Below are 9,322 nucleotides of genomic sequence, written 5' to 3'. Positions count from 1 at the left end.
CTTGTTTCATTTCCTAAGGGGAAACAGGTCTCCTAGGAGAATATAGTCTAACTTGTTTTTTTTTTTTTTTTTTTTTTTTGTTTGTTTGTTTTTCTTTTTCCTTTTCCTTTTCTTTTCTTTTCCTTGTCTTTTTTCTTTCCTTTTCTTTTGTCTCTTTCCTTTGATAGAGTAGTTTAGCATTCCAGACCCACACTCCATTTCAGAAGGTGGCGGTAATGCACACCAATCAGTTGCTTGCCAACCGCCAATAAATAGCATTAAGAAGAAGAAGAAGAAGAATGTTCACCACAGGACAAAGAAAGCAAGAAATGTTTGTTAGCAAAATCAAGCAAAGACTTAAGTACAAAGAACCGAACTAAGAACGAAATAAACCCTCAGTTGATGATCATACGCAACTGGTAGGAAGTTGTCTTTTCTGAAATACTTACCGTGTTGCTCAAAACTGTGAAAGTGTAAGCTAAAGTTAATGATGTTGATGTACACATGCAAGTGTGCTCACAATGAATTTGCAATTGGCAATTGACTAGTTAAATGATTCACTTGTGTTTCTTAAATGTAAGTTTACCAGTGCAACTGCCCAAACATTTATATTAGTTTGAAGAGCTAAAAAATCGTGTTCATTGTTTATGCTTTGATTAGTGAACTTAGTAAAACTTAAAAGTAATGATATTACATTTCTTACCTCTGCATTCTTAAACACAATGTTCAATTGAAGCTACTTGATAATTAGTAATTAGTTATTGGTGTATTTTAAGTAATGCTGTTTTGTTTGTTTGTATAAACTTAAAATAACACAATGTCTTTTTCTGTTATGTTTAAGGTTTTCAACCTACCACTACTACTACCAATCAACCCCTTCATCATCAACTTTGAACTTTAATAAAAAACAAAAAAGGGGAAAGAACTGAGTTGTTCCTTGCGTGATCACAGCTTTTTCAAGTTGGAGCACAACTGAGGGGAAATTCAAACAAAAATCATACACAACTTGACAATTATTGTCACTCCTTTGTTGATTCCCCACACCTTTAGTTTCGCTAATACACAGTTGGTGGCGGTTGGCATCCAATATGGTGCATTACCGCCACCAACTGTGTATTTGCGAAACTAAATAAATAGGCTAATAAACTAAATAAATCAGAAGAAGAATGGAGGTGTACTCTTTTCTGGGCGGATTGGAATATTTGGAACGCTTGCTAAAAAGGAACACTTACAGTATGTAGCCCACCTGAAATATTTCCCTATCCTAATCTTAAAGGGGTATGCCACTATTTTGGGGCTTTATACCGTTAAAATCGTTGACTGGGGTTCATAAAGGTGGTAAAGTGTCTTATTTTTCATGTTAAGCATTGTCTTGCTTTAAAGGAACAGACCACCCTTTTTTGATTTTCACATAATTGCATCTCCAAGCATTATTCATGAACGTGCATATAATTTTCGTCTATGTGTTTGCATTGCCCCGTTTGACAGTATACCCAAATTAGGCATAGTAATGCAAGTCTATGGTACAAAATAAAACACCATCAAATGTACTTCTAAACCACTTTAAAATGAATGTAACATTCACCAGAGTGTAAAACAGCAATTTAATTCGGTCCAGTGATCACTTGTGGCTTGATGCTAAAGATACCAGTTACTTTCAGTGATTATGCTAAGCTATGCTAATAATTCTGATCCAATAAATCTAAGCACTGAAAACACAGAGAAGAAAATGATATGCACATTCATGAACAATGCTGGGAAATACTGCAAATATGTGAAAATCAAAAAAGGGTGGTCTGTTCCTTTAAGACAAGTTAAAAGAGGGAATATATCGCTAAGCTAGTGAAAGTCAATGGATCCGTGTAGCATTGTAGCATGCTACATGGATGCATTGACTTTCACTAGCTTAGCGACATGCTCCCTCTTTTAACTTGTCTTAAAGCAAGACAATGCTTAACATGAAAAATAAGACACTTTACCACCTTTATAAACCTTGGCCAACAATTTTAACTGTATTAAGCCCCAAAATAGTGGCACTTATACTGTAAGTGTTCCTTTATTAATAGTGGCATACCCCTTTAACCTAGTCCCAGGATCTACCTCATTTTTTAATCTTTCTATGTCTCCCCTCCCCTCCCCCCCACCTCTCTCTCTCTCTCTCTCATCTGCTTCCTTACCCTCTGTGTTTTTTCTCTAAATAAACAACGAAATCTGGCTTATGTTCATTAACAAAGCTACTTTAGCCTGAATATAGGAAATGGATTGTAAACTGAAGTTGTTGCCAATCCACTACTGAACTACAGAAGTAGCTATTTTGGCATTCTCTACTGTAGTTTCGCGCTGCCCTAACCCAAACCTCATCCTAAAATTAGTCAAAATCCTCTATTGGCCTCTTTTACTGAGTCGATGTTTTGTCTGAGAATGACTAAAGATGATTGACTACTGTACATATTTCAAATGTAAAACACACGGTAGGTGTATGCGCGCGTGGAATGTGTGATTTGTATTGCCTGTGGGTCTAATCTCGGATGTTTGCTAATTTTATTTTGAGGAAGTAGCTCCTCTGTAAATGTAATCAGTAGCATGAAGCAACACATATTTCATTTGATTTACACACACACACACACACACACACACACACACACACACACACTGCTAACTGTCATTGGATTGCCACAGCTTAGCACTGTGTAATATCCCATGTCAAGAGTTATCACCTCAGTTGACCCTCAGAGTGTGTCTGTGGGTGTGCGTGTGTGTGTTCATTTGGTTAAAATAAGGCAGAAGACTCACATTTTGTATATGTTAGAAATGGAAATCTAAAACTGTTTTATACTGGTGGTAGGCCTATTATACTTTGATTTAACATGACATTTTTTTTTTACATTTTCAAACTTCCATGTTTCACATACTCATTACCACAGAGGGCCAATTTAAATGTGGCATGACCAGGGTTTTTTTTTTACAATTACAATTTTTCCAACTACTCCACCTAAAAGAGATAAGCCCCTTAAGAAAATTACCACAATTTAAACCAAATTTGTTTATCTTGGTGTCATCAGACAACACAACATGGTGCTAGCGATATATAACCTTACTGTGTTTGTCTATGATGACACCAAGATATACAAATTTGCTTCATATGATGTCAAGAACATAAGTTGGTATAAAAAAGTGATTTGTGTCCAATCTGTAAAATCAAGTAGGCCTACTGTATTGGGTCATAGCTTGGGGTTGCTTGAATGCCGTCAAAATTGGAAAGCTGAATTTCACCAAAAGAAACATGTACAGTAGGTGTATGTCAACATGTACTGTGACTACCAAACAGGCCCGTCACTAGGTTTGAGAGACAGGGGGGTCTTAGCCCCAGAGGAAGAAAATGTGCCGACATTTTTTCAGCTCATCTGCTAAGGTTTTGTCTATGAATTCTTTATTTGAAGAGCAAAAAAATCCCGCAAACGGTCCATTCCACCAACAAAATTTAATACATAGTTTCGGTCATCCGACCTTCTTCATGTTGTATTAAAGTTTGTTGGTGGAATGGCCAGTGTGCAGGATTTCTTTACACTTGAATGACAACCCCACTGGGATAATGTCCTATGCACCTGCCCACCTACAGAGGTGTGCAAAAGCGTCTTCTTGAACAATTATTTTAAGAGCACCATACCCATTTTTAAACACTAGTTACAGTGGTTTTTTTTAAATTCACATTTTAATGAACATTCCTTATATGTAAGCTAAACAAAACATTTCAAAATGTTTCAACTGATGAATATTATGTACGGAAGTTAAAATGATTAGATAAAAATGCAGAGAGCATAATTTACACAAGGACTAGGAACTTTAAGGAGTCTCCAGGAGAAGCAGTGGTCAGGAAGCGATTCATTCAAACAGGTTCCTTACTTGGAAAACTATGCATCCCCGGCAGATATTAGGTCATTTTTTACTCCATTAGTAGCTACACTCTAAGAAAATTTCCCTGCAAAATAACGGCAGTTACTGGCAATTATATTTACCTGTAATTCTACTGTTATTTCACACCAAAAATAAATACAGCTCATTGCTGTTTAATGTATCACAGTATATAACATTTTTTCAGCAGCAATTGAACTGTTAAATAACAGTACTCTACAGAACGTTCACAGTATTAGTATTGTTAAACTAAAAGTGCTCTACAATATTTATGCAGTAGTATAAGTAAAATAACAGTACATTTCAGTTAAAAAGTTGAATTGTACTGTGTGATGACAGGCAAATACTGGGTCATAGTTGTATTCATGAATATGGCCATGGCAACTTCCCACCCATCATTCTCCATAACTGTGGTACCATGGCCATGTTACCACCCCACCCTCCCATCGTTCACCATGACTGGAGTGCCTTGAGCATGAAACTATGGCGCTATGCTGTATTGAGAAAATGGTTTGCGGTGGTCCTTTGAAAGTGTGGGCATGAATAACATTTCAGAGTACGCAGTGCTATGTTACAATGATAGTGTGCGAGGTGGGCTTTTTACTGTATCTCTTGATGAGACAATGATGAATATAGCATTGGTCAGTCTTTAAAAAAATAATTTGCACCAAGTAGCACAGCAAACAAGCAGCACTACAAGCTAGCTCTCAAAGCAATGCCGAATTTGCAGCAGGCACATTATGTGCAACAATGCCACAAATGATGCCACATACAGCAAGCTTTCACAAAGAGGAAAGTATGCAAGCATGTAAGCAAGCATGTAAGCAAGCTTGTAGGCAAGCAAGTGGTATGCTGTGCCATGCAGGCCAGCCAGCAGGCAGGCAGACAAGCAACTGAAGTGATAGTCCAGATTTATATACAGGTGCAAGAGTACCATGTGACCAGAGTCATCAGGCCCTTGGCAGGTGACGCCCGTAATTGAATAATGGCATAACAGCCCTACTCAGGTGAGGCCAGGCACGGATTAGCAGATTGGTTTAGATGGGGCTGCTTGTTGCAAGAGTGTTCAAATTCTTAAAATGTTTCAGCCATTCACACTTTCATATCAAAATCATAGTGATGAAAATCATCATAATGTGCTGCATCAAACACTTTTTAAGTATTGTAGTTTCCTTAGAAATTGTTTAATGCTTGTTAGTATCAGAGCATATTAACCAGTGAGAATGACTTAAGTTCTTCAGGTGGTAGGCTATTGCAGCTTGATGGCGATCACGGACAAGTAGAGGATGAAATGGGTGCATCTTAATATGTGACCTTGCCTCCTCCACTTGCGCTTGTCTCCTGGCCCCGCCTCCTGGCCCCTCCTCCGTGGAGAAAACGATAAAGTTTCCCAGCTGTCAGCCTAGCCATAACAACTTTTGAGGGACTGTTTTTCATTCACCATAACAATTGCAAACGAGAAAAAGACTCTACAATTGAGCTTTTGCAAGATATTGAAATATAATGCTGTTGTCAGTGATGTCATCATGACGAGAAGCGAGTGGAGGAGGCAAGTGGAGGAGGCAAGGTCCCATATTAAGATGCACTCAGGGTTTCAATGGTGCTGCCTAAAATATTTTGTTGAGGTGTGTTGTTCATGAACGGACCGGTTCTTTTGAACGGCTCCCTGAAGTGAACGATGGGAACCGGATCACAGCTGGGGGAGCCACTCGACCGTTATTTCGTTCATTTTTCATTCATTTTAAGCACATGACCTCGACCAGAGTAATTAAATTTGTGAAAAAACACAAGTGTTTGCCTCAAAGAGAGGCAAAAACGGTCTTTAGAAGCAGGAGAATAATCAGTTGTTGTTTGGACAACATTACCTTGAGGAGGAGTCAAAATATTACATTCACTGAATAAATAATTTAAAAAAGACCCAAAAGAGACAGTTTTTTGAACGGCTCTTTGAAAGGAACGAGCCACTAAGATCCGGATCCCGAAAAAGAGCCATAAATCCCATCTCTAATATTTTGGTTGCTTCCACAACGGCCAATGCTGCTATTGTGCAGTACTTACTGTTTATGCTCAATACTTGACTCAAAGTAGTATTTTCACAGTAGTTGTCTGTTTTTTTTCAAAAAACAGTAGAATGCTGTTGCAGAATTGCCCTAAATTAACAGTTATTTGTAACAGTGTATTTTAATCAGTTCATGTGTGTTTTCAAACTGTTAAGACAAATATTAAAGATCAACTATAACAAATGGATTTGTTGCACGGGTAGGCCCCTATTGTGAGTGAAAATTGGTACTTTGGGTCGGAAGATTTCATCAGTGTTAGTAATTACACTTTTCTCGAGGGGATCATAAGCATAACATATTGCAGTGCATCCTGCTTTTATTGCGGTGCAGTAGGATATAAGTGGCATTAAACAATAAATAAGCAAAAAAAATCGTTAAAGGGGGGCTAATACCAATGTAGGGGGGGGGCTAAAGCCCCCCTAAAATAGGGCTAACGATGGCCCTGCTACCGAAGCAGATCATGATTATCTCTTTTGGATTTTAACATGGGGTGTGCTCACTTTTGTGAGGTACATTTTGAGACATTAATGGCTGTATTTCAAATTTTGATTGAACCATAAATCGAATCGGCTATACAAATTGTACACTGGCTATTGTTAATTGTCTCAAAGTGAAATTTCTTTAATGTTGTCCTATGGAAATATATACTAATGAATCTGCAGAAATGTGAGGTGTGTACTTACTTCTGTGACATCTGCAAGGCTGCCAGGATGTCAGGAATAAATTAATTTCTTAAGGCCATATTTCGACATTTAACTCTTGTTTAAGTACTACCCCACTGAGCAGGTAATTTCTTTCCACATGATTAATATTGCAGTTTTTTTTGTAACTAATTTTCATTTTTGAATGTAATAAAAGAACAAACAGCTGAACACTAGCCTGGGAACTCCCATACTGCCTTTAGTTCTACACAATCGTTTCGATCTGAAAGACAATCTAATCTCACTTGTGATTAGGTCTGGTGTTAACCAGGCAAGCTAAACACTACAAATATTGCAGTTTGAAGAGTAAATACACCACCGGCCACTTTTGGTTTACGATCAGGTGATGTCAAATACAGTCGGTTACTGTTCAGATGACACAACAACTGTATTGTATAACTTGGTGCAGATTGTTAGTGCAGCAATTCCCAACCTGTGGGGCAGGGCCCACTGGTGGACTGTCAAAGTACTCTAAGTATCCCTGAAATAATTTTCAAAAAATTTAAATACATATTTATGTGTGTTGCAGTTGCGGTTGACTATTTATTTATGGTACTATTTATAGTATACACATATTTTATTGGGTCCGAATTGGGTCATGAAAATGTGTGAACATTTCAAATGGGACCCGTGTTGAAAAATGTTGGGATGTCAAGCATGTAAGTTGGTAAAAAAAGTGATTTGTACAAAGAAAAGTGTGCAATCTGGAAAATCGAGGACAGTATTGGGACTGACATAGTTTGTATCTGAGCTGTCTCTACGAGGGGGCAAATGATGCGGTGAGATGTGTTTTCCTGACATTCAAGCATATCTCACTGCACCTCACAAAGTCCAACAGCAGATGGCGCCAGACGATAACCACAAGAATTATTATTGCTGCAAGAAGTCTTTCCAGGCTGCAGGAGAGATATTGTGAAGGAAACAAAGCTGCAGAGTCCTTTTGAAGCGACTATGAAGACTGTGAGTCACACAACTTTATATCTTGTTTAAATACAGTACTACTCTACTAGCAAACATGAACACATTTGCACAGCCAGTGCCCAAACAACATGAGACTGGATATAGGGCGGCGTGTGGTACAGGGGTGTGTGTGTGTGTGTGTGTGTGTGTGTGTGTGTGTGTGTGTGTGTGTGTGTGTGTGTGTGTGTGTGTGTGTGTGTGTGTGTGTGTGTGTGTGTGTGTGTGTGTGCGCGTGCGTGCGTGCGCGTGCGAATCAACCTCCAAGTGCACTACAGAGATTGATAGCTATTGACAGGGAAAGACATTAATAATCCATGGAACGGAAGTGAAAAGATGAAAAGATTGATAGATATGAAGGGAGAGAGGGAGAGAGAGAATAAGAAAGAGAGTTTGTTCTCATTAGACTAAAAGCATTCCTCCGTCATGTCGAGAGGGTGGAAAGGGCAGCATGGACAACGCCACCTCTAATTGATTATTACCCTGCTCTCTCTCTCTCTCTCTTTCTCTCTCTCTCTCTCTCTCTCTCTCTCTCTCTCTCTCTCTCTCTCTCTCTCTCTCTCTCTCTCTCCTTCTACCCCCTCAAGCACCCTGTCTCTCCATCTGTCTCTCTCTCGCGCGCGCGCTCTCTCTCGCTCTCACACACACACACAACTATGTGTTTGAAGAAATGAAATGAAATGAGTGGAATGTCAGATGTTAGAGTTTAGAGTTGGTGTGTGTATGCGTGTGCTTGTGCGTGTGCTTGTGCTTGTGCTTGTGTGTGCGTGCCCACAATGCAAAGTAGTTAAGGTGCTCAACATGGTAACAAGTCCATGTTACATTTTTCTGTACGTTCCAAACAATATTTTGTGAGATCAAATTTTGCTAGTGATCCCTGACCAACAATTTCACAAATGGATTGTTGGCATATACACCTACATGTTATGGTGTACTGTAATCTACCTGTGTCGGCTGGTTGTTTTCTAGGCAAGGCAAGGGAAGTTTATTTAGTATTTTAACAAATACTTACCACCACCATCGAATTCTGAGTATTCATTATGAGTGGGAAAATTGCACTTTTCATACATGAGGCATCATACATACCAGGGCATCAGGAAAGCAAAAAAGGAATACTCAGACAAAATAACAACACACTTCAAAGACAGCAGAGATGCACAGAGCCTGTGGCAGGGCATACAGGCCATCACGGACTATAAGCCTGCACCACGAAGCTGTGACAACAACACCTCTCTGCTAAACGACCTGAACAGTTTCTTTGCCCGCTTTGAAGCACAAAATGACACTCACCCACAGAAAACTCCCCCTCCCCCCCATGATCAACCCCTTTACCTGTCCTCTGCCAGTGTTAAGAGGACACTGGCCACCATCAACCCACGCAAAGCAGCTGGCCCAGACAACATACCAGGCCGAGTGTTGAAGGATTGTGCAGAAGAGCTGAAGGATGTCTTCACAGACATCTTTAACATCTCTCTGGAGCAAGCAGTCATCCCATCACTTTTCAAAGCTGCTACCATCATACCTGTGCCGAAGAAATCATCACCATCATGCTTCAATGACTACCGTCCTGTAGCACTGACGCCCATAATCATGAAGTGCTTCGAACGGCTAGTCCTGTCACACATCAAAGCCACCCTACCCCCCACCCTAGACCCCTACCAGTTCGCATACCGAGCCAAGCGATCCACGGAGGATGCAATTTGCTCTGCCCTC

The sequence above is a fragment of the Engraulis encrasicolus genome, chromosome 24 (genome assembly GCF_034702125.1).
Source record: "Engraulis encrasicolus isolate BLACKSEA-1 chromosome 24, IST_EnEncr_1.0, whole genome shotgun sequence".
Taxonomy (NCBI): domain Eukaryota; kingdom Metazoa; phylum Chordata; class Actinopteri; order Clupeiformes; family Engraulidae; genus Engraulis; species Engraulis encrasicolus.
This window is presented reverse-complemented; position numbering follows the sequence as displayed.